This window comes from Poeciliopsis prolifica, unplaced genomic scaffold, assembly GCF_027474105.1.
Source record: "Poeciliopsis prolifica strain line A6 unplaced genomic scaffold, Auburn_PproV2 SCAFFOLD025, whole genome shotgun sequence".
NCBI lineage: Eukaryota > Metazoa > Chordata > Actinopteri > Cyprinodontiformes > Poeciliidae > Poeciliopsis > Poeciliopsis prolifica.
The window spans coordinates 4300445-4316985 of record NW_026562400.1 but is presented as its reverse complement, the minus strand read 5'-3'; the positions used below and the strand labels follow the sequence as shown (position 1 = coordinate 4316985).

Sequence of the window (16541 nt, the reverse complement as noted above, 5' to 3'; positions counted from 1 at the left end):
AAGGAAATGAGCAGACGGGGGCTCCGTTAATGAGGTGAACAGCGAGAATGGAAAAGGTTGGAATCAATCAAGGGAGAGAGAGGAAGTGTTGGGTGGCCGGGATGGAGACTGTTCATCTAAAAAGATGGGGGGAGGCAGAGGAGGAGAGCGGGCAGCAGGTAATGCATGGCAAGCAGAGTCCAGAGAGAGAAAGAGCAAGCAATTAGAGTGCAGTGAATAGGAAAAGAGGTGATCAGCATATGACAAGAGTGCCGGGAGCAGCAAAAGGAGTGAGAGATGAAGCAAAAGATTCATTACAGTTGTCATGAAAAGCACTGTTTCCTGTGGCTTGAACATGAATGTCTTTGTTGAGCTTTATGAATCACACTCTTATCACTACAAGTTCCAGAAATGGATTGAACACTGTTTGGTTTGTAATTAAAACCGGTGGACATGTATCCACCCGACCCTTAGTCTGTGAGCAAAGCTGCAGAGGTGCTAAACAGCAGCTGTGTTTCCATTACAAACGTGAGCAAAAAATGTTTCAATTCCACTAATTTTGAAAACAAAAAACAAAACGCAATTTCACAATTGTGGTGTTTCCACAGTAAACAAAAAATGCAATAGAAAGAAGTTTGTTCACATGATAAGTCATTCAAAAAAGCTGCAGCATCATTCTCCTGCCATTTCTTGTTATCTTTTTTACCTTTTCTGCCACTAGTAGCGTCTGGTTGCTGATCACAATTTGTATGATGCAAAAATGTATTTCCATTGCAGATCTGGAAACACACTGACTTTGATACAGGCGAAAATCAACTTCATCCTGCAACTTCAAACCTTTCATCAAAAAATATGTTTTGTTTTTTTTTTTCAAAATTTGTGTTTCTATTAAGCAAATTTACTTTTGTAATTTTGCAAATATAAAAGGCCCCCAGTTTCAAACATGGGATGCATCTCTTTCTGCTTTTTTATTAAAGCCAGGGCCTCAAAATTTCTAATATCCTGCATGTAATTGTCCCTGCAGTTTAAAATGTTTCTAATGAGATACCAAACACAACAGGAAGGGGTTCTCTGATTATGTTAAACATAGATAAACACGCCACTTCTCCCCTTCCTGTAATTTCAGGGGATACCAAAGAAAGGCAATACCACCAAATTCATTTGTTTAAAAAGAAAAAGGTTTTAGGCTTTGTTTAGAAACAAAGAGTTATTCTTTCTGTTGGTACTCTGACATGTAGGAAGCTCATTTCTGCAGCCGGGTAACTAGCAAACCTCAAACTGACCAACATATCACAAAGAACAGAACTACAGAAAACCCAGAATCAAATTATAAAATTTTAAAAGTCTTGGTAAAAGGTAAACCGTTTCTGGGTTACAGTGTTACCAGTGAAAGTACCACAGTGACCACAGTTTTCTGGTTCTCACAGCAATGGCTGAAGGTTTTATCTTCAACTTTTAAGTCAGAAAGGAAGATAAATTTGAAATCTTTCTGCTAATTTGAAACCTATGTGGTGACAGCTTTTATATCAGGGAACTACTGCCAACTACTTCAGTCAGAGAAAGCATTGAATTGACCACCATATTCAAACACTGCCTTCCTTCCACCACCTGCTGCTTGAACTGATAGCAGTTTTGCTAGGAGAGGGAAGAACGGTATTCTTAACATTTACATTTCAAAGACCACCGGCTGTTTGGAAATGCTTCTAATCAAGAAAAAGTTTAAGAAAAAATGTTACTTGGTAAATTAAATACCTAAAGCACACTTTCTCCTAAGCAGTGTAGCTGACTGACTCGCTAAAATCTACCATTCAGCCTTTCATGTTTGAAAAGTGCAGAAAAAGCAGAAATATTTTTGCTTTGTGATGAGCATTAACTCGTTTCCAGTTTTCCGAAACAATCCCTGTTGCCTCATTCTATTGCTCTAAATTACAAATTGGAGATAATCGCAGTGACCAGAATTTGTTTCCACTCCCCCACCTGCCGCTTTGTGACCACAGCAAAAGGAATGAAGTGAAAAAGATTTCCTAAAAATATTTTCCATTAAAAAAAAAAAAGATAGCCGGATGGTTTTAAGTCATGTTTAGGAGAAACATATAATCATGTCTTGGATACGAGAGGAATCCTCCTATCAATCACCACCAACCTGAAGCTACATGCTGTCAGCCAACTGGCTAAAGGAAGGAAATTTCTTTAAAACTTTTCAGTTGAAAGAAAATTGGCTGTTTGGACATATTTCTAATATGGAAAAATCCCTATATTTATAGCAAATGGGTTCCACCAATCACTCTTTCAGATAACTATTTTAGGAACATTTCAAGAACAGGCAAAGAGAGTTAGCATGGCTGCCAACAAAATAAATCAGCCTGCGCCAAGCTTGATCCACAGGCAGGTAACCATCTAATATCCGCCTTTCAGGCTTCCAACTCTACTTTACAGAGAGCAGAACTGCTCTGACCATATATTTTAACCATTTCAGGAAAAGGTTTTTCAGAATTAGGATTTCTTTTACAGTGTCCTAACTAGCAAAGATGCTATTGTTTGAGATCGACTTGCAAAACTTTTTGTGCGGCTCAGGAGACAACATCAGTTTAATATTTAGAGCAAAGTATAATTTAAAGGAGTTAGCACAGTTAAAATCATTATGCTGCATTCTGATTGTACTCAGAACGGGAAATTTCCAAATTCTCAGTCGCAAAATTCAACTGGAATGCCCTCCGAAGTCGGATTTCCCACTAAGGAACTGGGAGTAACCCTATCTATCTCCAGTTTAAGGCTGACGTTGCATTTCAACAAGACCTCTCCTTGCATAAACAGTAGTAAGATGTGGTGGAAACATGATTATTTTAAAAGACACACATGTAAGAGTGCATCTAAAATCAATATTACATGTAGCGCCTTCAACTATAAACTGAACAAATCAAAAGAGGCATTTGCTTATGGAAAGTAGAGCTTAAAATGATTTATAGATGTACTGCAAGCAAAGTCTCTGAGTGTCGTCAAGTTGAAGTTCCGACTTCTTAATTAGAATGTTTTTACTTTGGGTTTAATGTCAAAAAGTTATGACTTCCCAGGTAACTGGAAAGCAGCATTAAAAGCAATTACCTCCCCTAGCCCCATTATTCAGGATGCTGCCCTGCAATTTACCAGAAAGGATCATCTGGCATCACAGAAAAACCAAAAGAATCTCAATTTTCCAACTGTTGGATCTCCTCTGTCGCCTGCAGAGACTTGTAAATAACTTCAGTTATTTCTGCCTCGATCCCGAGGAGAGAGGGCAAAACAAGAATGGTGGGTGCGGCACTGTCATGCAGTCTGTGAGACTTGGAGATGAAGCAGCCAGAACAATAGGATGGGGAGTAAGAGAGGTCAAGGAAGTGGTGTGAAAGGAAGACAAAGTGAATGAGGAAAAAATGGAAAGGAATGCTTCAAGACTGGTGAGGTGAAGGCGAACGGATGTAGTGTTAATGTTTAGCTCACAGAGGAAATCCAAAGTTCTTATGAGATGTAGGAATTTACTTTCATAAACTTAACGCAAATCGGAATTCCAAAATACACTTTCTCAGTGGAAACACACCATTTTTGAAAAAAACAGTTTTTGTTTTTGAGAAAAAGTTCTTGCACTAGGATGAAGTGGATTTTTAGCTGCAATGAAATGAGTGTGTTTTGCAAGACTGCAATGGCAACACTTTCTTTGCATCATACGAGTCATGTGATCAACAAAGGCTGGAAAAGAAAAGACGATGACAGGAAGTGGTAGGAAGATGGTATATATTTTTAATGACTTATCGTGGGATTTTAATTGCGATTCTTACTTAATGGAAACACTGCAATTGTGAAATTTTGTTCCATCGACATTAGCGGAATATCAAAGTTTTCAGAACCCGTTCTCCCTGCTTTCGCTCAGTACTTCTGAAATCTGGTGAGCTGGGATTCATGGATACTTTACATGGACGACTGACATCAAATACATTTGAAAGAGAAGCAGGAAGAAAGAGCCATTGATTTGGCTTTTGCTGAATTAGAAACGATCCGTGTGCCGTTTTGTTCTACCTTTTGTCTCCCAGTAAATGTATTTTCAGGTTTTATTTGATAAGAGGCTTTATCCGAGATCATAAGCCAGAGATTGGGTTTCTTTGTTGGGGCGGAGTGCACTTACCATTGGTCCTTTCAACCAAAACATCCCAAAGCACTTTGAGTTGTGCTAAGTGGGATCGACAACATCAACGCTGTTTTCTACATGCCAGTCAACAGCAGTTTATCAGTCTGAGGCCTGTCCAGCTTTCTGCTTTCACACTGATCAAATGGGTCACAGCCTCTGGAAATTTGCAAAAATATTAAACTGAAGTCATTGATTTATTTCTTTGAAGGCTCCACTGACAGTCTTTCAGATAAAACAGTTGATTGGAGTCAACTATTAAGAATTACCTGTCAGAAGACATAAAGCAAAGTGATTTAAAGCCAGCTATCAAACCAAAGCTTCTTTTTACTGGACAATACACCTCAAACAGAAACTGACATCTAGTTTTTACCTTTGGAAAAATGTGTAAAGCCACAAAGGAGCAAAAGAACCTAACATTTCACAGAGTGCAAAAATCATGCCAGAGATCAGCACAACTTTGAGAGGATTGAGAAACAAAGCATTCTCAGGATCATAAGATATGTACTTCGGCTGGAGGAAGAGATTCAAGAGCCACTACTCACACGAAGATTTATCCGAGATATGAGCCACAACTTTCATATTCCTCATAAGCCAATACTGAACCACAGAGGGTCAGAAACATGTTTGCTCTACTAAGAACAATAAAAAAGCACCCGATTGATGCTAAGTGCTACAAAGTCTTCATTGTAGACGGAAGTAATACTTGCATATCATTCAGTCATCAATATTTTTTCCTTCCACTCAATTTTTCCATCTTATTCTTAGGACTTTGTTGATATCCATTACCAGTTTATCATAACCGACTAGAGGTAGCATTTCTGGATTAAAAAAATTTTTTAATGCTCTGAAAAATATTCATTGAAAATGTTTTTTGGGGTTTTCACTAGGTGTACGCCGGAATCATCATTAAAAGAAACAAATGTTTGTAAGATATTATGTTGTGTTTTACTAATCAATTAAAAGGATCAGTATTACTTTTGGATTGAGTTATTGAAGACTTTACGCTGCAGATGCCAGCAGCTTTATCCAAGGCATGTCTGTCAAACATTACATGCACAGAAGATTGTGCACAGCAAATTTTTTTCTATTTTTGTGATGAGCACAGCATCTTTCCTGCCACTGAAACAATAGCGGCTGTCTAATTAGACTACAAAATCCTTGTAAAGCTGCAGATTTTCACAGCAAGTCTTTTTTTTGATCTGTCACAATGAGAGGCAGTCTTTAGATTGTCATTTGATTCACAATTCATGCAGAAAAACGGGTTTATGGAGCTTTAAATTAGAGTTATTCTTATTAGAAAATCACACTTCAGCATGAAAGATGATCATACAAAGAGCCTATCAGGCTTCAGTGTTAGTGACAGCGCTTAATGCTGCCTGACTGAGATCTCCCCCACATTACAGGACCGTGTTATAGGGCTTTGATAGTTGTGTTGGACAGATCAAACCTAGCAGTTTGGCAAGCTTCAGAATGGATTAATAGACGAAGACATTAATTAGGACACTTTTTTCGCCTGTTCTTCTCCATGTAGTCTCGCTTTTAAGCCTGATTTCTCCAGTTTGCTTTCAAATACTTTATCCCCTCTGTGCTCTGGGCCAGTTTTAAATGTTTGATCTTTTTTAATCTGACAAGAAAAGTTGAGCTCTGAGCCGATTTTTGTGGCGAATATTTAAGTGCAATCTGGGAAGTGCAGGTGAATAAATACCCAAGAAAGGGATCATCAACAAAATGGACTATAAAGGAAATGCAGGAACAGAACCTGTTGGTTTGAACACTTCAGGTGATCTATAATATAAGAGCAATCTGCACTTAGAATAAGTCCATTTTGTCAAAGTTGAATGACTTCAAGCCGAAAATTTTAGAAAAATCCAATCTTTTATTTTAATAAATGTATTTACAGTACAAACAAAAATGTGTTGTTTCTAAGAACAATCTCATATTTAAAGTTTTGAATGCCCTGTTCTCTAACAGGATATCCAGGCTCTTTGGGAAATAAACCTAACAAAAAGTATCATTTCTATATATTTTCAACAGTATTTTGCCACATATTCATGTTTTTCCACACTAAACCACCTGGAGTATTTGTAGCCAAGCTGTTGCTCAGACAACAGATGAAAACAAGGGACAAGGCGAGAGTTATGTAGAGTACAGTATAATTGCTCAACTCAAAGTTTTGAGTCATTATAGGGTGTTTTTCAATCGGCTGAGAGGTCGTTTCAAATACACAGTTTATGTCTTTTTAGTAATGTTCATATTTTTGCCAAAGGCTTTATGTTCTGTTTTCAGTTACACATATACCTATAAGCATAATACTTGAAAAAAACAGAAAGGAAAAAGCTTTTAGTGTCAGAGGACCTTGGTAAATATGTAGCATTGAAGCTTTATTCATCTCAGTGGATCATCTAAAGTAGATAAGTGGGACATGTGCTCTGCACACTTTTGGTTTACTTTCTCCTGCTCATGGTGAATGAGGGAATTTCCCATCTCTAATGTTCAGATAATTGTGGAAAATTCATGTGTTCTGTCCGTCATTTTAAGATTTGAAGATACATCTTATCATCCTGCGTCGCCGTTATCTCTGAACTAGATCAGAACTAAACAGGTTTAATTGACGTCACCGACACAAAATAGTGTCATTTAACACATCTTGTTTTGTTTGTTTTATCTGATCTAGATCTTACCAGGAGTGGGTGAGAAAAGAACTAGATATGTTTGGTTTGTGATATTACAAGCATATTCTGAATGAACACATGAATGAACTCACACACCCCTGATGTTGAATCTGGAAATCCCCTTCTTTTTTTCTTTCTTTCCTCCCAACAGTTACATGACTTACATTATATGACTGTTGTGAACCTTTTTTGCAGATTCAGCAGATCAGAAACAGGCTTTTCCTCCACTTCACTGATTTTAAATGTAAAGCAATGGTCCCGCTGCTTCCTGAGGGAATATTTGCATGTTTCTTTTTCCCTGCTGTATCAGAGCAGATAAAGATTTAAAAGTCAGAATTACCATTAAAAGATATATATTTTAACTTTATTATTTATAAGATTCTGAACCCTTTGTAGAAGCAAATCTGTGATCAAGAATCCATAAATCTAGGTCATTATCTTTACTAACAGAGTGTTTCTTCTACAGTATCTTCTTTATTTGTTCTCTTGGTTTTGAGAAGTATTTTTACAATATATCTTTGATCCAACGCAACATTATTTGTTTATTTTTTTGGCTTCTGTTTACTCTAGTTTTTGTTCTTAAAAGCATAATCGGCTGCAGTGTAGGCTGAATGTTATTCACCAACTGAACTGGATTTAACTGAGTTGGTCACATGGAACAAAATCTTCTTCAATGTCTGATATGAAACAAAAGATAAATATGTGGAAAAGCAACTCATTCACAATGTTGAGTGAGATGGAGGTTCTGTTTATTTCTCTGCTAAGGATCCGACAAGCTTGTGAAAAGGGGATACGAGGATATTATAACCAAAACTGTGTGGATGGACTCTACGATAAAAGTGGTTTTATTGAATCTTTAATCAATGATCCAAAATGTATGACCAAGTCAACAAAAATACTTCATTACACTCAAATTTAATGTTCTCCCAAAGCCGTCTTAGTCCTAAAATAAGTTATTTGAGCTGAGAGAAAGAAAATGACTCAAAGCCCAAAACTGAAAAGTCCAACAAGATCATGCAAAAAGGAATAGTCAAAGATTCCTCTGTCTCTGTGCTCCAAACTTGTTAAATGTTAAAGAGGATGACTTAGTCCTCTCATAATGACAACATGGAGAAAAAGGATTTTGTTATGTGGGGTTTTCCCCCTGAGAAAACTAATAAGAGCAACATTTTCTGTAGTAAAACTTATTAATCTTTAAGCCTTTTCCTCCTGCAGGCCTGCCAGTAAATGTGTAAAACAGAAAGGAATGGAAACTAATTGTCTTTTCTAACAAGTTACAAGGGAAAACGTGTCTAAAGATCCACTCTCGTCCTTTGACTTTAGAAGCTTTTCTTTGAGGTAATAGGTCAAAGTTAAATGACAATATCAACAAACATGTTAATTTGTAGTTTGTGAAGATTACAAAAAATTCTGGTTTGAAGTAATAAAGAAATGGAAATAAGGACTTTCATTCACAGTTGAAGAAAGCATCACATATGAACCTATAAATCCCTGAAAAGATGGCCGTGGTTGCCAAATGTGGAAAATGTCAGTGCAACTCTTTGAGCTAATTTTGTTTTAAGAGTCCAAGGGCGATTCCTATTTTAAAAAGGACGGATTTAACATAAATACAAGGAGGTTGGAAGACTGTAAGTGGAGCCGAGACGAATAAACAATGGAGGCTGTCAGAGGATTCTCGGCTGTTCCAAGGCTTCCAGCGTCTCCAAAGAGTGCAACAGCCTTGGCCCACCTTCATCTCCTCTCCGTCTCAAGGCCTGGTCCGTCCTCGCTCACAAATGCCCACACACACACGCTAGCTCCCATCCAGGGAGATATTGCCATGGGAACAAACCCCTCTTCGACCATCCTCATCTCTGGAGAAGAATAGCACCAATCTTCCGCAACCTTTCCCGCTTTCATTGTTGGATTTTTTTCCCTCCTTTTCTTCCTGGTCCCTGCAAGGTTTCCATCGCTCCTCATCTCCTGGAAAAAAAAAATCCTCGTTTCCATGCAGTAACCAAACATTCATGTCCCTCATGAATTATCACTTTTTTGAAAATTTCTGAAATACGGAAAACCATTTAGCTTGACTTCAGCCAACACAGAATAAATTCAAAGCAATGAAGTCACAATAATATTGGACAAAAACAGGAAATCTCGTTTTTCCTATTTTCTCTATGACACGAGGGGTTTAGAAGAGATTTCCCATGAGTGATTCTTTGCTTTCTTTGAAATTGCTCTGGGCAGGTCATTTTTTATTAACGCTAGCTCCAGCTCAGTTCTTGGATTTTTATGCACCCTATTGACATGTCCATGTTGGACATTATCCAATCAATAGTGCTGCAATTTTCCTGACCACCCATTACAACACAAGTCGCTTTGACTGAAAGAAATGTCTGGGGAGCTCAGCTTTTATTTCTTTAGTCTGAGACAAAGCTACGCCTCAACCTCAATATTGACATTTTCTTTTTTTTTTTTTTTTATGATTGTACATATAATCTCAATGTGTTGTTTTTGGTCAGGAGTAAAATGCCAGATTCAAATAACATAATATAAATATGAGATGAGTGAAGAAAAGTGTACAGTTTGGCTCAAAATTATTCATACCCCTGGAAGATTTAAATGTAAGATATTTAACATTCAACAGAACAAATAAAATAAGGCCAAGCAGAATAAAATTATTTAAAAAATAGAATTACTGGTTTTAGTAGTAATTGTATATCAAATAATCCCATATATTTCTCTCAAGAATAGAAAGATAAGCCATAGAAGAAACTCATCTTGCAGACCTTTTCATGTCCCACAGTAAGTTTGTATGTTTGTGAAAAATTTAAATTAATGAAACATAAAATCAAATCAAAATAAATAAAACCATGAATAAAAAAAGATAAATAAGAAATGAAAACAAAACAGCATATATTAGTGTCAGTCTCCTTACACTGCATGCAGTAGAGAGCACAATATGGTTTACATGAGTCAATGATTACCTTAATCAAATTTCACATGGCACAGAGGGATTCACAGTGCCCAGATCAGATAGCAAACAGAAAGTGATTAAAGTAGCTGTTTGCTAAAAGACTGGAGCGAAAGAAAGTCAACATGCTGTCAGAAAATAAACGATGCGGCGGCTCGCTGAAGAAAATACATTCAGAACCCAAATAAGGAACCTGGCAGCAGCTGAATGTAACAGATATGCAAATTCACTGCCTTGCAAAAGTATTTAGCTATATCACAATTTGACATGTTACAAGGACAAACTCCAATGTATTGGATTTAAATTTTATGCAAATCCAGGCTAAAAAAAATGGTTTGAAATAGAAACACCTTACTACAAAAGAAACTTATTGAACGAAGCATAAAATCAAGAACCAGGACGACCTGATCTGGATGGAAGACAACATTCGCCAAAGAATGACAGGAAACAGAAGACATGCTGAGGGAAGCCGATTGTTGCGATGGAGACCAGGTGAGAGTCATTACTGACTGAATAAAGCTGTGACAGAAACCAATAGAACTCAATATGTTATAATAGTTTAAAACAATTTAAGGAATACTAAGATAATATACAAGCATGACAATTAAGTATTCAAATAAATTATAATAGTATCAAATTGAATTGAAAATCATTGTTATATATTTTCCATTGAAATTTGTTCCAAGTTTTGTCAACACTGTCAGGCATAAAAAGACTACCAAAAAAAAATCTGGCATTATTGGGGGGCATCATATATTCAGCTTTGTTGGCTTATGTTGTTTAGTTTTTTCTTCCGTTTTATTCCTAAGTTATTCGTCACCACCATGATGTGTCAACACCATAGAATATGATTGTCAGTGAAATAAATGCTTAATTTTAATGCTTAACATCATATAAATTGAGGTAGTTCAGCATTTCGTCAACTCCGTCAGAGTTTTTACAGGAAAGCTGTTAAGAGTTTATAGGAAGATGTGTTCAGCTAAATCAACACACATCTGTTGCTTTGCCTTGATCTTAATCCCAACAAAACACCAAAGTTTGTCACCTCAGCTTGACAAAATTTGAAGACGTCCTCATGAGCTGAATATTTTTAGAAGGCACTGCATGCTGGGCTTATTACAAAAAGGAAAAATGAGTGGGATTTAGCTGTTAGATTTAATAGTCACTGTTTAATATGGGTGATAATATAAAATTATTAATAAAGGTCACAAATCTACCTTCATAAATGTTACAGTCATCAATAAAGGTTAAGATTATGAATAAAAATGTCTGCCAAATAAAGTAGCTGGATTAGCTAATCATACAAAACACCTCCTCTAACATTAGAAGGAGCTCATTAGCTGCTGCAATCGTCTGTCTTATTCTCGTCAGTATGAGTAAAGCTTATCAAGATGACATTTACGAGCTAGAATTAGGTTTAAAGGAAATATAAAGAGTTAAGGACTCGGTCAGTTCTGTGCACCTCCTATAATGTGAAGCTTTGGCATTCAGTATTCTTAGTAAAAGTGACACATGTATTAAATTTACATAAAAATCAATTAAATAAATGTATAATGTAGCATTGCATTTAATCCGACAGAACAGAAATAAATGTTTAGAAAAGGAAAATACTGATCGTAATTTAAGACCTACAAATCAGCTTCATTAAGCAAAAATATAACTATCATATAATTTCCTTCCCTTCCCAAGTGAAGCCATATGTTCCCTTGCAGTTTGGGTTATTAAATCTCTACATTAGTCCTCGTTTGAACTTTCTGCCTTGACTAATGGCTCCCATTTTGGTTTGACATCGTACCAGTGTAGAAACCACAACCACTTCCCCGTTTACAGAAGCCATGCTCCGGTGGGGCAGGCTTCTCTGGTGTAAATGGTTTCTAAAGCCTCTTCTGTACACGTGCATGTATGTGCATGTCTTTACAATGCGTCTGTGAACATGTGCAGCTGCGTAAAAGGTCATGTATATCTGCAGCATTTATGTGTGCTGGTCAGAACGTGTAAATGTATTCTGCAGTAAATGTATTCTCCTATAAACAACTGATTATAATCTGAACACATGTATATACCGTCTGTGTTTACATTTATTCTACATTAGTGTTTTTGTATAAGTATAATGAAACTGGATACGTTTAATTTCTTGTTTATCTTGCAATTAAGTTGTGTTGATGGCTTTGTCTGAATACATCAGAGGGAGGATGACATTTCTTCCTATTTTTATAGCTTCAAATTGCTGAATAATGAGTTGGATTTGATTTTAAGGTCTAGATTCAAGAGTTAGCAGTAGAAAAAGTAGACTTCAAGTGACCTCAGGAATTAAAGTATGACTCACTTTCTAAATAGGTTATTTAGGGTTATATGTTTATGTCGCCATACAAATTTGAGTTGAATTTGTTCAGTTTGTCTAAAACCATCTCCATCTCAGTGCTGGCCTGCTTTGGTCTAACGGTTGAATTCTCCTATTTTTTTAAAGTGGTACAGCTTTGTATCAAACAGCCCTGCATTCGGGTATTAAGCCATCTCACTCAGACACACACCTCCACCCAATGGTGAGTCAGGAGTTGGACTGGCTGGACAATGCATTGCCGCATGGAGGATTGATCAGTGCTGTTACTCAGCCTTACAGATGTGTGATGTATTTGCAATGTGCAACACTTGGCCACGCCTCTCAGCATTTCCTCCCACATTGCTGGATTTTTTTTCTGAATTTCTTACACTTTTGAAATTTTTGGTATCATGTAAAGTGGCTGGGATTAAAGTTAGCCCCCATTTGTAACTTGCCAAAGGACCTCAAATGCGAATTAGCTTTTGCTAAATGGTGACATTTATATTTGTGTTGAACATCATGGCGTTTTAATACAGTTAATTACCAATCAGTCTGAGGCCATGGATCTGGACTATACCTATATGATGTGGTGGGTGATGAGTCTTTTGTGGAGGAGGTCTAGGGCCACTAATAAAGGAAAAAAAATATTTGTTTTCCTCAAAATTTTGACTTTAATCTTCTGAGATCGGCGGTCAGAACTCAGAAAAAAGTTTGAGTTTTGAGAAGTAATAATTCTGAGATGAAAAGTTGAAATTCTCTTTAATTTATTAATTTCAGTGGCACTAATCCTCTTTTGTGATCTCTGGCTCAAGTAGTTTAAGTATCTGTGCATCTTGTTCATGAGAGAAGTCAGAATGGAGCAGGAGGCTTACAGATTGGTTGGAGTTGCCTTTGCAGACCTGGGCCAAAATGTGAAGCAACTTCATTTACTAGTCTATCTGTTTTCTCAGTCGTGGCATTTAATCATGACTGAAAGTTTTAGATCCACCATAAGAGATCAGAGGAGGCATTCTGTCATCTGTGGAAGGCTGGAGCAGATCTGCTGAGTCAGATGGTTAGGGCATCTGGTCAGAAAGTCTTCTGGGTCATCCCGCCCTTTGAGACAGAGGTGTCAGAGACAGAGATATTCTAGTTTCCCTCCAGGACCGTTTGTACCAAAGACCTGATGTGACTCATGTTTGATCTTTAGTGTAAAAAGTCCAGATAGTGCTAAATATCTTAATTAGATGATCTACCAACTACTGAATGTTAAAGGAATGAGAATAAGTTTGTTTGGGGGAAGAAAATGAAGCAATAACTTTCTGAGAGGTTTTGGTTTCAATCTAAGTGTGCTAAACGTTGACTAAGATGTTATAAAGAGTAACCTTAAGCTAAACTGTTTCCACATAAGTGCATGATAGTGTTATGCAGTACTGTGTGCAGTATTAATAAAGTGAAACTTCTAATCATGAAATTAAACATAAAATGTATAACACGGTCAAAGAAACAGATTTTGTTTTCTACAAAGCTGAGAAAAGAAACATAGAAAGTTTTAGGAAACACAGATCTATCCTTTCAGAAAGAAAATACTTTTTTAACTGCATTACAATCAAATGATTTTAATTTAGGCCTATAAATGGGGTTCAGGTTAATAAGGTCAGATAAAATAAATTTATGTTGTTACTATTTCTTACTTTGTATCTTGTGTTTCTGATATGAATTACTCAAAAAGAAAAACACTGATTGATAAAACACAATCAGCACTTCATATTACTCGTATAAAGCGTGTGCGTGAGTGTGTGTCTAAGAAAACTCCTGACCCGCCTGCGCTGTCGAGTTATCGCCGGCTGGTCCTCCACATCTCGCCAGCTGGAACCAATTAACAGCAGTTCACTGAGACTGAGCTCTCTCACTCACTTTCAACCCCAAACACACAGTCATTTTTCTTGTTCACTCCCCCCCTGGCTCTTCCTCTCTACCCCCCAACAGTCCTGGACTCCTCCTTCAATCCATGCAAGTTGTTTTCCCTTTAAATCTCCAGCTGGATGCTCACTCGGAGAACATGGAGCAACCAGGTAAACATTCAGAGGGAGAAAAGGATAAACTGGCAGGGATTAGACTTATTAGACTTATTTTATTGTCAGTGCACAAAGACACAACAGTGGCTTAACCACTGGACCACACAAAAATGTTATTAGCTTATGGCATAACTTTTTCTACAGAATGTAACAATGAAAGCGGAAGCCAGGTGATCAACTGCACTTGATTGCAGGTGAGGACAAGTCAAATCCAATCACCTTAAAGAAGCAAGTGTTGCTGCCCATCAATCTGAGAAGGTGCCATTGAAGGATCTGAAATCCTTCATTCAACAGCAGAGATTCCCTCCTTGTGGCTCTGGAGACATCTGTGGCTCTTCAACTGATTTTAAAAACACATAAAAAATGATGTTTGTTTTTTTTTTTTTTTAAAGGAGGAAATAAGAAAGTTTTGTTTTCGCATTTCTTCTGTCAACCTTAATGCAATATCTGCATTGACGTTTCACAGCTTACTGACACAAATAGTGCAACTGAATATGTATTTATTCCACACTTAGTTTTTTATTTGAGCAAATTATGTCAACTTATTTCTGTATTTTTTGGTAAATAATGAAGGGTCACATATTACTCTTGATAAGAATATTAAATTGTACTAAAAATTTGCTTTAAACAATAGGAATGAACTAAAAAGCTTCCTTTAATTTTCTGTATTAAAACAAATCTTAATGTATCTATTTCAAAACTTTATGCTATACTCTTTGCAGCTATAGATTGCCATTCAGAATTGTGAAATATTTAAGACAGCTGCCAGACTTCCAAGGAGTAGATATCTCAGCAAAATGAGGCCAAGGTTAGATTATGCAACACCCTGAAAAAACTAACAGCTCCAAAACCCAGTCAGATAAAATAACATGCTAATGAACTCCTTAATTAGCATGTTAAATGTTAAACCATTCATGGGATTAAAGATAAGTTTGGAGGGGTCAACGGAAGACAGCAGCTTCTCTCCAAAAAGCTTATGAAAACATAACTAGTGCACCCTAACAAACCGTCAGACCTCTGGAACAGCAACCTTTGGACATATGAGAACAAAATAAAAATATTTGGTCACAAGATATACGAGTAAATATGTTTGGAGGGGAAAAAATATGAGCATATTCACGCATATACCTTATACCAACTGCAAAGCACAATGGTATGATGATCTGTGCTTGTTCCGCAGCCACAGCGTTTATTTACCCAGCCATGAACTCCTTCGTGTACCACAAATGTGCAGAAACCATCTGTCTAACAGCTGAAGCTAGACCCAAAATGGGTCATTAGCAGGACAATGGTACCAAACACAGCAGAAAACCTGCAAGAGAATTCCTGCAAAAGAAAACAGACAATATGTCGCAATCAACCAGTCAAAGTTATATCTGATCGAACCCCTGACATAGAACCAGAAAAAAGATGAGGAAACAAATGTCAGCAGACCTCAGTGTGATGAAGAGTATGCCAGGTGCTTCTATAGTAAGGTTGGATTTAATTTGTCTATATGTTTGTACAGTACAACAGTTCAGAAACCAACTTGTGATTCTTCTCACAAGTGACAGCAACTGTATCTGGGTTTAATCTGTGGCCAATCTCACACTTCTAATCAACCAGATCTATTTATATTCAGGATGACTGTTTGTTTTTGCATGTTGCTCTGAGACGATCAAACATCTTGCATGCGGTGGCTGTGGATTTAAACTTGTGTGTCGGACACACTCATGGATTGTGGTGTGAATCAGCTCCCTGTTGCACAGTAAACACTTACAGCCATGTGGTTTAAGTTTACAGTGGCTGCTATCCAGAGGATCACGCGGGAGCGCAGAGAGTAAAACATCTGTTAAGACACACACACGCTGAACCGCTGAACCGAGAAGCAAACTTACCTGTTTCACTATCTGGTTGAGAAGTTCACTGCTTGGAGACAAATCCAGAGCTCCCGTCAAAATATCTCATTCTACTTTAGAGGTGTGAAAGACAAGAACACTGCTTCAGAGTGCTGTCCAACAAGCTGACGGAGGTTGTGAAGGAGCGGGCTCTCTGAAGGGAAAACACAATCCTCCGTCTGAGAAACAAGCAGAAACAACAGCTCCAGCGGTTGGCTTCGTTTCCCCCCCTCTTCAGCACCTAACGGAGCTCAAACACACTTGTACACTCGGTGCGTTTAGGTCATGCTCAAAGTATGTTGTGCAAGCTCAGGGAAACCACATCCTGTCACATATTTACCTCCCTCTTGTCTCTCTCTCCCTCTCTCCAGCCTATCTCTCTGTGGTGTTCTACCTCTTTTTCCTGTGCACTCGTCTCTCTGCCCTGTGATTGTCTGAAGCAAACTGAGCGCTCTGACCCGGCGTCTGCTCTGAGCAGCCTCTCTCTGCGTCTGTCTCTCCGGCAGCCGCTCTGGTTCCACACG

General features: G+C 37.5%; 1 protein-coding gene across 3 annotated transcripts in view; it reads right to left on the bottom strand.

The window, feature by feature from the left end:
• Window positions 1-16541, bottom strand: part of LOC129370810 (raftlin-like) — a 137056-nt gene extending 120515 nt beyond the window's left edge. For 2 of the 3 annotated variants that reach the window (XM_055047007.1, XM_055047008.1), the window contains exon 1: window positions 16018-16541. The gene's annotated coding sequence lies outside the window, so the exon portion shown is untranslated. The remainder of the gene's footprint in view (window positions 1-16017) is intronic. The other variant, XM_055047009.1, reaches the window with a different exon arrangement.